This window comes from Ranitomeya variabilis, chromosome 1, assembly GCF_051348905.1.
Source record: "Ranitomeya variabilis isolate aRanVar5 chromosome 1, aRanVar5.hap1, whole genome shotgun sequence".
NCBI lineage: Eukaryota > Metazoa > Chordata > Amphibia > Anura > Dendrobatidae > Ranitomeya > Ranitomeya variabilis.
Window position 1 is genome coordinate 777549541 of NC_135232.1, and position 15890 is coordinate 777565430.

The following is a 15890-nucleotide window of genomic DNA, read 5'->3' on the forward strand; positions in this document are numbered from 1 at the left end:
CCTCCACCACATTACCACACATAATCCCGCTTCCCACCACATTACCACACAATCCCGCCACCCCACCACATTACCACACATAATCCTGCTGCCCCACCACATTACTACAGATAATCCCGCCCCCCCCACCACATTGCCTCACATAATCCAGTCCCCCACCACATTACCACACATAATCCAGCCCCCCACCACATCACCACACATAATCCAGGCCCCCCACATCACCACACATAATCCCGCCCCCCACCATATTACCACACATAATCCCGCCCCCACCACATCACCACACATAATCCCTCCCGCCCACCACATCACCACACATAATCCCGCCCGCCCACCACATCACCACACATAATCCTGCCCCCACCACATCACCACACATAATCCCGCGCCCCACCACATTACCACACATAATCCTGCCCCCCACCACATTACCACAGATAATCCCGCCCCCCACCACATTACCACACATAATCCCGCCCCCCACCACATTATCACAGATAATCCCACCCCCCACCACATTACCACTCATAATCCCGCTTCCCACCACATTACCACACAATCCCGCCACCCCACCACATTACCACACATAATCCCGCCCCCACCACATTACCACCCATAATCCCGCCCCCAACCACATTACTACAGATAATCCCGCCCCCCCACCACATTACCACACATAATCCCGCCCCCCACCACATTATCACAGATAATCCCACCCTCCACCACATTACCACACATAATCCCGCTTCCCACCACATTACCACACAATCCCGCCACCCCACCACATTACCACACATAATCCTGCTGCCCCACCACATTACTACAGATAATCCCGCCCCCCCACCACATTGCCTCACATAATCCAGTCCCCCACCCCATTACCACACATAATCCAGCCCCCCACCACATCACCACACATAATCCAGGCCCCCCACATCACCACACATAATCCCGCCCCCCACCATATTACCACACATAATCCCGCCCCCACCACATCACCACACATAATCCCTCCCGCCCACCACATCACCACACATAATCCCGCCCGCCCACCACATCACCACACATAATCCTGCCCCCACCACATCACCACACATAATCCCGCGCCCCACCACATTACCACACATAATCCTGCCCCCCACCACATTACCACAGATAATCCCGCCCCCCACCACATTACCACACATAATCCCGCCCCCACCACATTATCACAGATAATCCCACCCCCCACCACATTACCACTCATAATCCCGCTTCCCACCACATTACCACACAATCCCGCCACCCCACCACATTACCACACATAATCCTGCCCCCCACCACATTACCACAGATAATCCCGCCCCCCACCACATTACCACACATAATCCCGCCCCCCACCACATTACCACCCATAATCCCGCCCCCAACCACATTACTACAGATAATCCCGCCCCCCCACCACATTACCACACATAATCCCGCCCCCCACCACATTATCACAGATAATCCCACCCCCCACCACATTACCACACATAATCCCGCTTCCCACCACATTATCACACAATCCCGCCACCCCACCACATTACCACACATAATCCCGTTTCCCACCACATTACCACACAATCCCGCCACTCCACCACATTACTACAGATAATCCCGCCCCCCCACCACATTGCCTCACATAATCCAGCCCCCCACCACATCACCACACATAATCCCGCCCCCACATCACCACACATAATCCAGCCCCCCACCACATCACCACACATAATCCCCCCCACATCACCACACATAATCTCGCCCCCACCACATTACTACACATAATCTTGCCCCCCACCACATTACCACACATAATACCGCCCCCCACATCACCACACATAATCCCGCCCCCCACCATATTACCACACATAATCCCGCCCCCACCACATCACCACACATAATCCCGCCCGCCCACCACATCACCACACATAATCCCGCCTGCCCACCACATCACCACACATAATCCTGCCCCCACCACATCACCACACATAATCCCGCGCCCCACCACATTACCACACATAATCCTGCCCCCCACCACATTACCACAGATAATCCCGCCCCCCACCACATTACCACACATAATCCCGCCCCCACCACATTATCACAGATAATCCCACCCCCCACCACATTACCACACATAATCCCGCTTCCCACCACATTATCACACAATCCCGCCACCCCACCACATTACCACACATAATCCCGTTTCCCACCACATTACCACACAATCCCGCCACTCCACCACATTACTACAGATAATCCCGCCCCCCCACCACATTGCCTCACATAATCCAGCCCCCCACCACATCACCACACATAATCCCGCCCCCACCACATCACCACACATAATCCATCCCCCCACCACATCACCACACATAATCCCCCCACCACATCACCACACATAATCTCGCCCCCACCACATTACTACACATAATCTTGCCCCCCACCACATTACCACACATAATACCGCCCCCCACATCACCACACATAATCCCGCCCCCCACCATATTACCACACATAATCCCACCCCCACCACATCACCACACATAATCCCGCTCGCCCACCACATCACCACACATAATCCTGCCCCCACCACATTACCACAGATAATCCCGCGCCCCACCACATTACCACACATAATCCTGCCCCCCACCACATTACCACAGATAATCCCGCCCCCCACCACATTACCACACATAATCCTGCCCCCCACCACATTACCACCCATAATCCCGCCCCCAACCACATTACTACAGATAATCCCGCCCCCCCACCACATTACCACACATAATCCCGCCCCCCACCACATTATCACAGATAATCCCACCCTCCACCACATTACCACACATAATCCCGCTTCCCACCACATTACCACACAATCCCGCCACCCCACCACATTACCACACATAATCCTGCTGCCCCACCACATTACTACAGATAATCCCGCCCCCCCCACCACATTGCCTCACATAATCCAGTCCCCCACCACATTACCACACATAATCCAGCCCCCCACCACATCACCACACATAATCCAGGCCCCCCACATCACCACACATAATCCCGCCCCCCACCATATTACCACACATAATCCCGCCCCCACCACATCACCACACATAATCCCTCCCGCCCACCACATCACCACACATAATCCCGCCCGCCCACCACATCACCACACATAATCCTGCCCCCACCACATCACCACACATAATCCCGCGCCCCACCACATTACCACACATAATCCTGCCCCCCACCACATTACCACAGATAATCCCGCCCCCCACCACATTACCACACATAATCCCGCCCCCCACCACATTATCACAGATAATCCCACCCCCCACCACATTACCACTCATAATCCCGCTTCCCACCACATTACCACACAATCCCGCCACCCCACCACATTACCACACATAATCCCGCCCCCACCACATTACCACCCATAATCCCGCCCCCAACCACATTACTACAGATAATCCCGCCCCCCCACCACATTACCACACATAATCCCGCCCCCCACCACATTATCACAGATAATCCCACCCTCCACCACATTACCACACATAATCCCGCTTCCCACCACATTACCACACAATCCCGCCACCCCACCACATTACCACACATAATCCTGCTGCCCCACCACATTACTACAGATAATCCCGCCCCCCCCACCACATTGCCTCACATAATCCAGTCCCCCACCACATTACCACACATAATCCAGCCCCCCACCACATCACCACACATAATCCAGGCCCCCCACATCACCACACATAATCCCGCCCCCCACCATATTACCACACATAATCCCGCCCCCACCACATCACCACACATAATCCCTCCCGCCCACCACATCACCACACATAATCCCGCCCGCCCACCACATCACCACACATAATCCTGCCCCCACCACATCACCACACATAATCCCGCGCCCCACCACATTACCACACATAATCCTGCCCCCCACCACATTACCACAGATAATCCCGCCCCCCACCACATTACCACACATAATCCCGCCCCCCACCACATTATCACAGATAATCCCACCCCCCACCACATTACCACTCATAATCCCGCTTCCCACCACATTACCACACAATCCCGCCACCCCACCACATTACCACACATAATCCTGCCCCCCACCACATTACCACAGATAATCCCGCCCCCCACCACATTACCACACATAATCCCGCCCCCCACCACATTACCACCCATAATCCCGCCCCCAACCACATTACTACAGATAATCCCGCCCCCCCACCACATTACCACACATAATCCCGCCCCCCACCACATTATCACAGATAATCCCACCCCCCACCAGATTACCACACATAATCCCGCTTCCCACCACATTATCACACAATCCCGCCACCCCACCACATTACCACACATAATCCCGTTTCCCACCACATTACCACACAATCCCGCCACTCCACCACATTACTACAGATAATCCCGCCCCCCCACCACATTGCCTCACATAATCCAGCCCCCCACCACATCACCACACATAATCCCGCCCCCACATCACCACACATAATCCAGCCCCCCACCACATCACCACACATAATCCCCCCCACCACATCACCACACATAATCTCGCCCCCACCACATTACTACACATAATCTTGCCCCCCACCACATTACCACACATAATACCGCCCCCCACATCACCACACATAATCCCGCCCCCCACCATATTACCACACATAATCCCGCCCCCACCACATCACCACACATAATCCCGCCCGCCCACCACATCACCACACATAATCCCGCCTGCCCACCACATCACCACACATAATCCTGCCCCCACCACATCACCACACATAATCCCGCGCCCCACCACATTACCACACATAATCCTGCCCCCCACCACATTACCACAGATAATCCCGCCCCCCACCACATTACCACACATAATCCCGCCCCCCACCACATTATCACAGATAATCCCACCCCCCACCACATTACCACACATAATCCCGCTTCCCACCACATTATCACACAATCCCGCCACCCCACCACATTACCACACATAATCCCGTTTCCCACCACATTACCACACAATCCCGCCACTCCACCACATTACTACAGATAATCCCGCCCCCCCACCACATTGCCTCACATAATCCAGCCCCCCACCACATCACCACACATAATCCCGCCCCCACCACATCACCACACATAATCCATCCCCCCACCACATCACCATACATAATCCCCCCACCACATCACCACACATAATCTCGCCCCCACCACATTACTACACATAATCTTGCCCCCCACCACATTACCACACATAATACCGCCCCCCACATCACCACACATAATCCCGCCCCCCACCATATTACCACACATAATCCCACCCCCACCACATCACCACACATAATCCCGCCCGCCCACCACATCACCACACATAATCCTGCCCCCACCACATCACCACACATAATCCCGCGCCCCACCACATTACCACACATAATCCTGCCCCCCACCACATTACCACAGATAATCCCGCCCCCCACCACATTACCACACATAATCCTGCCCCCCACCACATTACCACCCATAATCCCGCCCCCAACCACATTACTACAGATAATACCGCCCCCCCACCACATTACCACACATAATCCCGCCCCCCACCACATTATCACAGATAATCCCACCTCCCACCACATTACCACACATAATCCCGCTTCCCACCACATTACCACACAATCCCGCCACCCCACCACATTACCACACATAATCCCGCTTCCCACATTACCACACAATCCCGCCACTCCACCACATTACTACAGATAATCCCGCCCCCCCACCACATTGCCTCACATAATCCAGCCCCCCACCACATCACCACACATAATCCCGCCCCCACCACATCACCACACATAATCCAGCCCCCCACCACATCACCACACATAATCCCCCCCACCACATCACCACACATAATCTCGCCCCCACCACATTACTACACATAATCTTGCCCCCCACCACATTACCACACATAATACCGCCCCCCACATTACCACACATAATCCCGCCCCCCAACCACATCACCACACATAATCTCACCCCCCACATCACCACACATAATCCCGCTCCCCACCCCATTACCATACATAATCCCGCTCCCCACCCCATTACCATACATAATCCCGCCCCCAACACATCACCACACATAATCCAGCCCCCCCACCCCATTACCACACATAATCCCGCCCCCCACCCCATTACCACACATAATCCCGCCCCCCCACCACATCTCTACACATAATCCCGCCCCCAACACATCACCACACATAATACCGCCCCCCACCCCATTACCACACATAATCCCGCCCCCCACCCCATTACCACACATAATCCGGCCCCCCCCACATCACCACACATAATCCCACCCCCAACACATCACCACACTATTGTTATTAACTTCATTTTAAGTTAATTTACCACCTGCATAAGTGCTATTGAATGTTGTCATTATTTACTTTAGTTTAATCACCAGCAGCGTTAATTAGATAGCATGAGCGTTCCGAGCGTTAGCTGGCTGGAAACATCTAGTGTTACTATGTAATTGTGAAAGATAATTTTTCTTGGTTATTAGCAGAAACCTGTTGCCTTTATGGGTTTCACAGGTTTCTGTTTCCCAGTTAATATCCGGGTAGTTAAAGTCCCCCATAACCAGGACCTCATTATGGGTTGCAGCTTCATCTATCTGCCTTAGTAGTAGACTTTCCATGATTTATGTTATATTTGGGGGCTTGTAACAGACCCCAATGAGAATTTTGCTACTATTTTTCCCTCCATGTATTTTGACTCATATGGACTCGACATCCTCATTCCCTTCGCTAATATCCTCCCTTAAAGTGGACTTTAGACAAGACTGTACATAGAGACAAACCCCTCCTCCTCTCCGATTTTTACGATCCTTTCTAAACAGACTGTAACCCTGTAAGTTAACTGCCCAGTCATAGCTTTCATCTAACCATGTCTCGGTTATTCCCACTATGTCTTAGCTACCTGTAGATATTTCTGCTTCTTGTTCTTCCATCTTGTTTGTCAGGCTTCTGGCGTTTGCGAGTATGCAGTTTAGAGGATTTTGTTTTGTCCAATCTCCTCCCTGTGGATTGTTTTAGAAATGTTCTTACCTCCCTTCCGAGTATGATGTCTTGGGTCTACTTTGCCGCACCTCATATCATTCATCAGTTATATATCTCTGCACGGTGGACCACGTGTTGAGATTGCCCTTTTCTATTTATTTTCATTCAGTGCAATCCGCCAACCCTAACCATATGGAATTGTATTAAAACTAATGTCAGTGGTGGTCATGTGACAAGAAATCTAGCGCAATTGGAAATAGGAGGATTTGGACTGGTAAAACTGTTAGTCATAAGCGTCTTAATGCTGCTCCTGGCAGGCCTCATACTGTTGTTTTTTATATTTTATTCCCAGTCCAATTGTTTAAGTTGTCTACTTATTTGTTTTTTGCATATTTTCCAAATGACTCTTCAGATTTTTGAGGTGATGATACTTGTATGTCAATCAAATTTATCCTGCTGTGATTGCATCTTAAAGGGATTATTAAGTATGTATTTTTTTCATCATTTTTCATTTGATTCTCATACTTACCTTTTTATCTCATGATCCACTGTTTTCTTCATCATCTTACACCATTTTGTCCACTCTTCACCTTATCGTTGTAATAATTTTGATATTTTTGTCATCTGCAGTTGTAGTTCCTTCTTGTAGTTGCACTTGTGGTTGTCTTCTTATAGTTATCATTTCACACACATTTTACACATTGTAAAATTTTACATATTGCCACATTTGTTGTTACGAGGAGCAGGTTATATATTGCACTCAATATCGTTATTTATTTTTGTGCAAATTGTTGTGCTATTTTTCCCTCATATGCATTTGTAATCTCCGACACTATTTACGCACAATCATTATCTCACTCATACCTTACGAATAGATATTACATATGTTGTTCAAGGTTGTTCTTATTTTACCTGTTAGTTTTTTATCGACTTCCAAGTATTGGCAATACCCATCTTTCCCACCATTTTGTATACTTTGGGTTAATGTGCATGCATGGACCCACTCACACAGCTGCCACCTTCTGATTTGGTCTATTCAGCACAGCATCTTTGTCTGACATGACAGATATCATCATTTCACCACAATCTTCAACTGCTGTGCAAGATGCCGATACCGGAAATTTGGTGGGTAAGTGTCGAAATCTCAGTTGCATGACATGCATTACATCACCCCATCTAAGGTTTCTGATTGGTCACTCGACTCATAAATAGCTAATCCTCATGTGATGATACAATCGTCAGGAAAAGTCAGCACCATGACAAGGACTAAGAGCCCCTTCATGGGTTTGGAACGTCAATTACTTTTCTGTCTCCTCTTTGGTCATTAATGACACTGTCCTATCATCCACTCAGGCTTTGCTTTTAGTTAACCTTTTGTTCTGTTATTATTAATAAATATTTACATTTTAAAATTGTGGAGCTTATGAACCATAATTTTCAATAGGTATCCTATCTAAATGTAACTTTAAATTCCCAAAGATTTAAAACAATTCAGTCACGTATACATCTAATTTTTTATTACATACACTGGCAATAAGTTCACGAATTTAGGGAACTATATGTAACTTTACATAGAAATGGAAAGTTTACACATACATTTTTTCTGACCAATCAGGCTATTTTCAAAATCAATATACACACACAAATACATTTTACAGACATAACTAATTCTCTTATTGTTTTGATTTTCACAGAATAAAATACTTATATTTTATGTAATGCAGCCTGAGTAATCACTTCAATCAGATATATTACTTACATGTTATAATCATAAAGTTAAGGGGTTCACCCTTTCCTGCTCTAGCGCAAGTTCTCCCCTGCTTTTCTAATGGCAGTGATACATAGCCACATCCAAATGTATCTTCTTAAGGGCACATTCCAATGGTGCATTTATTTTATGTACGTACTGTAGCAGTAATTACAAAATTATATAGCTAGATGTTTAATATTGCAGAAAAAAAGACACAAGTCTTTCAAGCTCAACTGAGGGATGGAAAAGGAAAATGGGAAGGGGTAGACCTACAACCATAATTCATGATCCAGTCTGTCTTAAAACACAATTATAGATACATTTTTGTTATTTTCTTCTAATAAAGCATCTAAGCCATTTTTCCAAAATATCAATTGTTTCTCTTGTGACCAGCCTTTGAGGTAGACTATTCCTCAGATTAATAGCTCTTATGGTAAATAAGCCTGCTTCCTCTAGAGATTGATTATTTCACCAGATGAAGGGATTGTCCCCTTTGTCTTTTGAGAGGGCTTTACAAAAAACAGGTTTTGACCATACTGTATATTTTGAATGGATCATTTTTACAAGTAAATCATGTTGCCCCTTAATTTTCTCATTTTAAGAGTAAATGCACTTAATTCTTTTAATATTTCCTCATAACTGAGATCCTCCATAACTCATCAGTTTTTCCGTTTCGAGGCTCTTTTTTGTACCTTTTCCAACTCCAGGGCATCCTGAATTGCATATTCCAGGTAAGTTCACACTGTCAGATTGTACTCCCTTATATCCCCGTTCTGTGAGTTCATACCTCTTTTAATACTTGACAATATCTTGCTGGTCTTAGAAGCTGCTGATTGCCGCTGATCTGTCTCTGTAAGAGACTCTCCTAGTTCTACTTCAATTAGAACATATGGTGCCGCAGCACATCTGCATTGGTAAATTCAGCTGCAGATATCGTTATAGAAGTTAAGCACTTAAGGGGCACATACAGTGGCTTGTGAAAGTATTTACCACCTTGACATTTTTCGTGTTTTGCTACCTCGAAACCTTGAATTTCACTGTTTGTTTTGAAGGTTTGCATCAGTTCACGTAAAGAACATGCCTACAAATGTGAACATTTGTTTTACTTTTTATTGTAAAGTGAACAACAAATAGGACAAATAAGTGTAAACTTCACTGTGCAAAACTATTCACCCCCTAAAAGTGTGTACTTTGTAGAGCCGCCTTTTGAGGCAATTACAGCTGCAAGTCGCTTTGGATAAGCTTATATAAGCTTTCCACATCTTGCCACTGGGATTTTTGCCCATTCCTAAAGGCTAAACTATTCCTGCTCTTTCAAGTTACATGGTTTACTCTGATGAGCAGCAATCTTCAAGTCTGACCACAGATTTTCAATTGGATTAAGGTCTGGGCTTTGACTAGGCCACTCCAAAACATTTTCACATTTCCCCTTAAGCCATTTGAGTGTTGCTTTAGCAGTATGCTTTGGGTCATTGTCTTGTTGGAAGGTGAACCTCCGCCCCAGTCTCAAATCATTGACAGACTGAAACAGGTTTTGCTCAAGAATATCCCTGTATTTTGCATCATTCATCTTCTTCTCAACTTTGATCACTTTCCCTATCCCTGCTGATGAAAAACAGCCTCGCAATATGATGTGGCCTCCACGTTTCACCGTAGCAATGGTGTTCTTGGGGTGATGAGGTGTGTTGGTTTGGCGCCAGACATAGCGTTTTCCTTTGTGGCCAAAAAGTTTAATTTTGGTCTCACATGACCACAGCACCTACTTCCACACAGTTGGGGAGTCTCCCACATGTATTTTGGCAAATTCAAAATGAGATGTGCAATTCTTGTGTTTTAAGGTGGTTACTGGACACATAGTTGATGGGACGTAAGTATCACAGAGGTGGTTGTCATCTGTGATGTAATCCTGCTCTAGTGCACATAGCATTAAGAAGTTTGTTTTGTGCATCTGGGCCAGGTTTTATGGGCAGCCTGAGAGATCGGTGGGTCTGGCTGCCCACATACCCCACCTCTGGGTGTGGTTCATGTGTTATAATGGAGTCTGTTGTTTGACACATGGTCTGCGTGTGGAGGAAGAAGGCCTCCTGTGTGCGTTATATCCAGACTGGGCAGGTATACTGGATGTTATCCAACCTGTGTAATCTGGACTGGCTCTAAGAGACTTTAGTCAAGAACTTTTTGCTTTGTTTTGCCTGCACTGTTTTGCCCTCCATTGCTTGTGGATGATTTATGAAGCATGTATTTATAGCTCAGAGGATAATCTAAAAAAATCACTTTTATTATATACCATTAAAAACTATTATATCTAGCAAAGTGGCAATGATCCCCCCAAAAATCCTTAAGGGGTCAGGATGTAACCAACCAGATAATACTCTCTCCATCAATGCAATAAGCTATCAATAAGACACAAAAATTATAGAACTTTAATAACAGATAAAGTGACTTAGTGCAATAATGGTGAAAGAAAAAGGAAGAAAATTGTGTGGATCTCCCTCAATTCATATGCAGGCTGTCGTCTGGGTGATGTCGTGCCCCCTGCATTTGCTCTTGCCCTAACAAGGACAGTACCAAAGGCTATTACCCCAGAAAAAATATCACTCCCAACGCATTTCTTTCTCCATTAGAAAAAGTAATCAGGGGAGTGTACTTGCTATTGGGATAGGCACCAGCGAGGAGAGACCAAAATTGGTCAGAAACAAAATAGTGAGGAAAGTGTCTCTGTGCTTTTAAAGTGCCTATATAACAAAAGTATCATAGAAGTTCCACAGTTGGTTTCTCCTTTATCGCACTAGGACACTTTTTCTGTTATTCAAGCCTCATCATCTTTGGTCAGGAATTAATTAATGTAATGTGTATCTTATTGATAGCTTATTGCATCGACAGAGAGAGTATCATGTGGTTAGTTATATCCTGACACCTTTAGGATTTTTTTGGATCATTGCCACTTTGCTAGGTATAATAGTTTTTTTTACGGTATAAATAAAAGTTAATTATTAGAGTATCCTCTAAGCTTTAAATATATACATTTATACTCAGAAGGGACCCTGCTATGCATAAAGCAAGGGTTTTTACTAAATATTTTTGTTTTATAAAGCACCAACAAACCAGCACGGACATTTAAATGGAAATGCTTCCTGTATTGCCTTATGACGCACCCAAGTGAGTAGCAATGCCACAGTGTGTAAGTAAAGGCATTTTTCTGCCCACTCTTCCATAAAGGCCATCTCGATGGAGCACACGGATTATTGTGATGGTAAAGACATATACTGCAGTCACTGCTTAGGAACGCTGGAACTCTGCAGCTCCTTTAGGATTACCTTTGATCTCTGTGCTGTCTCTCTGATTAAAGCCCTCTTGCCTGTGCTAAGATTTTTTTTGTGGACAGTCCTCTCTTGCAAGGTCTATTGAGGTACCATGCTCTTTCCATTTCATAATGAATTTGATAGTGCTCCAGGGGATCATCATAAATTGGGATTTTTTTTACTAACCAACCCTGACTTATACTTCTCAACAACTTTGTCCTTGACTTGTTTGGAGATGTCCTTGGTCTTCATGGTGTTGTTTGGTTAGTGGTGCCTCTTGCTTAGTGGAGTTGCAGCCTCTGTGGCCATTCACAAAAGGTGTGCATATACTGCCAGACCATCTGAGACTTAGATTGCACACAGGTGGACTTTTTCACTAAGCATGTGACTTGTGAAGGTAATTGGAAGAAAAAGAGAACAGAACATGCCCACAGAATGGGAACACCCGTAACAAGTAAAAAACATAGTTTATTATCCCAAAAATACAAAAAATTCGCAATTCAAATATTTTTGAACAGGACCCAGCAACAACAGTGTTAAAAACATTTAAAAACCATCAAAGATGCATGTACTAGTCATGCCTTGTAGTAATGGCAATGACACAAAACGACCCCTCACAGCATAATGGTGTAATATGGCTCACAAAAACGATAGATCAGATGATAGCAATATAATGCTACGCAAAACTGAGGCACGGTCAAATAAACATATGATAAACCATGATTATTCATGGTACCATATTGGAAATAGAAAGGGGATTTGCCATTCCTTTTCTGATAGTAAGAAAAGGAATGTTTCTTACAAATTCATATATGCACAGGGGTGAAAATATATCAGCTTACCAAAGGAGAAGCCCCTATTGTTAAAATATAACCTTTAATTCTTGTTAAAGGTTATATTTTAACAATAGGGGCTTCTCCTTTGGTAAGCTAAGAAAAGGAATGGCAACTCCCCCTTCTATTTCCAATATGGTACTGTAAATAAGCATGGTTTTTCATATGTTTATTTGACTGTGCCTTAGTTTTTCGTAGCATTATATTGCTATTATCTGATCTATCCTTTCTGTGAGCCATATTATACCATTGTGTTGTGGGTTGTCATTGCCATTACCACAAGGCATGACTAGCACATGCATCTTTGATGGTTTTTAAATGTTTTTAACACTGTTGTTGCTGTGTCCTGTTCAAAATTGTTTGAATTGTGAATTTTTGGGGTAATAAAGTATGTTTTTTACTTGCTACGGGTGTTCCCATTCTGTGGGCATGTTCTGTTCTCTTTTTCATCAATAGTATATTTCACATGCTTATGGAGAACCTCGAGTACATTGTCTAGTGGTGCCCTCCAACCTTTCTTTATGAAGGTAACTGCTTGCAAAATAAATTTTTAGGGGCTTCATCACAAAAGGGGTGCATACATATGCACATGTCAATTTTTAGTTATTTGATCCTATAAATTTAATTTATGCCTATATTTTTCTCATTCCACTTCACCAACTTAGACTATTTAGTGCTGATGCATAACACACAAATTGGATTGCAAAAATATTTAACACGTGTGGAGACATGGGGGTCAATGGGTGCTCTAGTCCGTTGGCCTGAGACTGTATGGACCAGGGCTCATCCCACTGAGTCCTGCTCTCCTTTTTCCATGGGTATAATACTACTCAGACAACACAGGCTTAGAGTGGAAATACTTTATTGAACCACCAACAGACAAAAACATATAGTCCCAGCAAAATACCCAAGATTATAATTTTGCACTAAATCTCACCCTTCTGCTGACTCGCCAGGATTAGAATAGCTGAGACTCCGGTGCTTCCTTGGCTGACTATCCCCAAAAGTGGCACCTCACTTTTGGTGGGCACCCACATAGAGGAGGTAATGACAAGCTTAGGAAGCTGACAATCCAATTAATTATGTGACCAGGTGACCGGAGGGTCACAATTTGGCTTCTCTGAATGTCTCCATGGGGCCAGGTTACCAGTAGGTCTAAATCCTGGCTTCTTCAAACGTATCCATGGGTTTAGTGATGGTCAATGGAGCAGATCTGTATTCTTTCAGCTGGGGCCGTGGCCTCCTAGGCTGACATCCTGTAGAATTTCAAATCTGTGTCCCTCTTGATGGAGCCATGTTGTCATGGTAGAGTATTCCTTTATGGAGTGATGAAGTCCTGGCTGTTGTTCTGTCAAGTAACTGGATTCTGCTTGCAAAACAATATAAATTCCTTTTTATTCCCACATCTGTGATTCAGGTCATCATCCACAGGTCAGGTGGGAGGTGGGATGAGTTTAACTCTCATTGTTTCAGTATTTAATCAATCTGCATAGTTTGTCCTTTGTTTTCCAGGTCAACAAACTAGTTGTCCTTGTACAATGTGTAATTAACATATTAACAAACATGTATTGTTTAACTCTGTGTCTCTATCATCCAAGATAATAACACAATATGCTGCAAGAAACGTCAACTCAAGAGTCAACGTTAAAGGCTCATATAAACAATAGTCTGTGTTTCTTGACCAACCAAAGAAAAACACATAAATTCAAAAGTCAACATAAAGATAATAGTCTATGTTTCCTGGCCTACTAAAAATAGAGGCATGGATAATTAAGATTAAATGATGTGTCATTACAACAGGTTGTAAGGAAAAAAAAAATAGATAAAAAGCCAAGGGAGATAATACTTTCGCAAGCCACTGTAGGACCTTTTCAATTGCACTTAAATCCACTTTAACATTTGTGTCATAATTCACATTTCAGATATATTCCTCAATCTATGCATGAGAATTTTAAAAATCTCAAAATGTTCAAAATAGAATCAGCGTAGTGTTTCACAATGTAATTTACAAATTGCCGAGTGGCAAACAGACCCTAACTAAAAATTCTAAGATTAAAAAGAACTTTTATTAATTAAACTATAATATTAGCAATAAAGTTGTGCACATTTAAAAATACTGAGTCCATATTAGATAATGAATGTCCAAACTTACTGTAATAGCCATTAGAGGTGAGTGTAATTCATCCTCTCACAATGAAATGCTGTGCCCATTTTGACTATCTAATGGCTATTATTTTTAGGGGTAAGTAATAGTATTATTCAATTCTTCCCCTTTTTTAAATTTACTGTTGTTAAGCAATCTCACATGGAGGTAGGTATTATTCAATCCCTCCCCTTCAATCTCTCTCCTTCAATCGTTCCCTAACAACCCCCACGTGAGATTGCTTAACAACAGTCAATTTAAAAAAAGGGGAAGAATTGAATAATACTTACCCCTAAAAATAATAGCCATTAGACAGCTGAAATTGGCACAGCAATTTCGTTGTGAGAGGAGGAATTATACTCTCCCCTAATGGATATTAAAGGAAGTTAAGACATTCATAATCTAATATGGACTCTGTATTTTTAAATGCGCACAACCATATTACTAATTATAATTATAAACTATTATAGTTTAATTAATAAAAGTTATTTTTTAATCTTTACTTAGGGTTTATTTGCCATTCAGCAATTTGTAAATTATATTCTAAAAATCTCATGCCCAATGGTGCTAATGTAAAAAAGCAGTGGCTTTTCCATCCTGATCAACTGTGTCTATGCCTTGTGGAAATATACCTTAGAATAATGATCCATGGAGTTTCTGCAACTGTAATAGTAATATTTCCATAGGCACAGAGTTGTCACAGGACTATGACAGTTT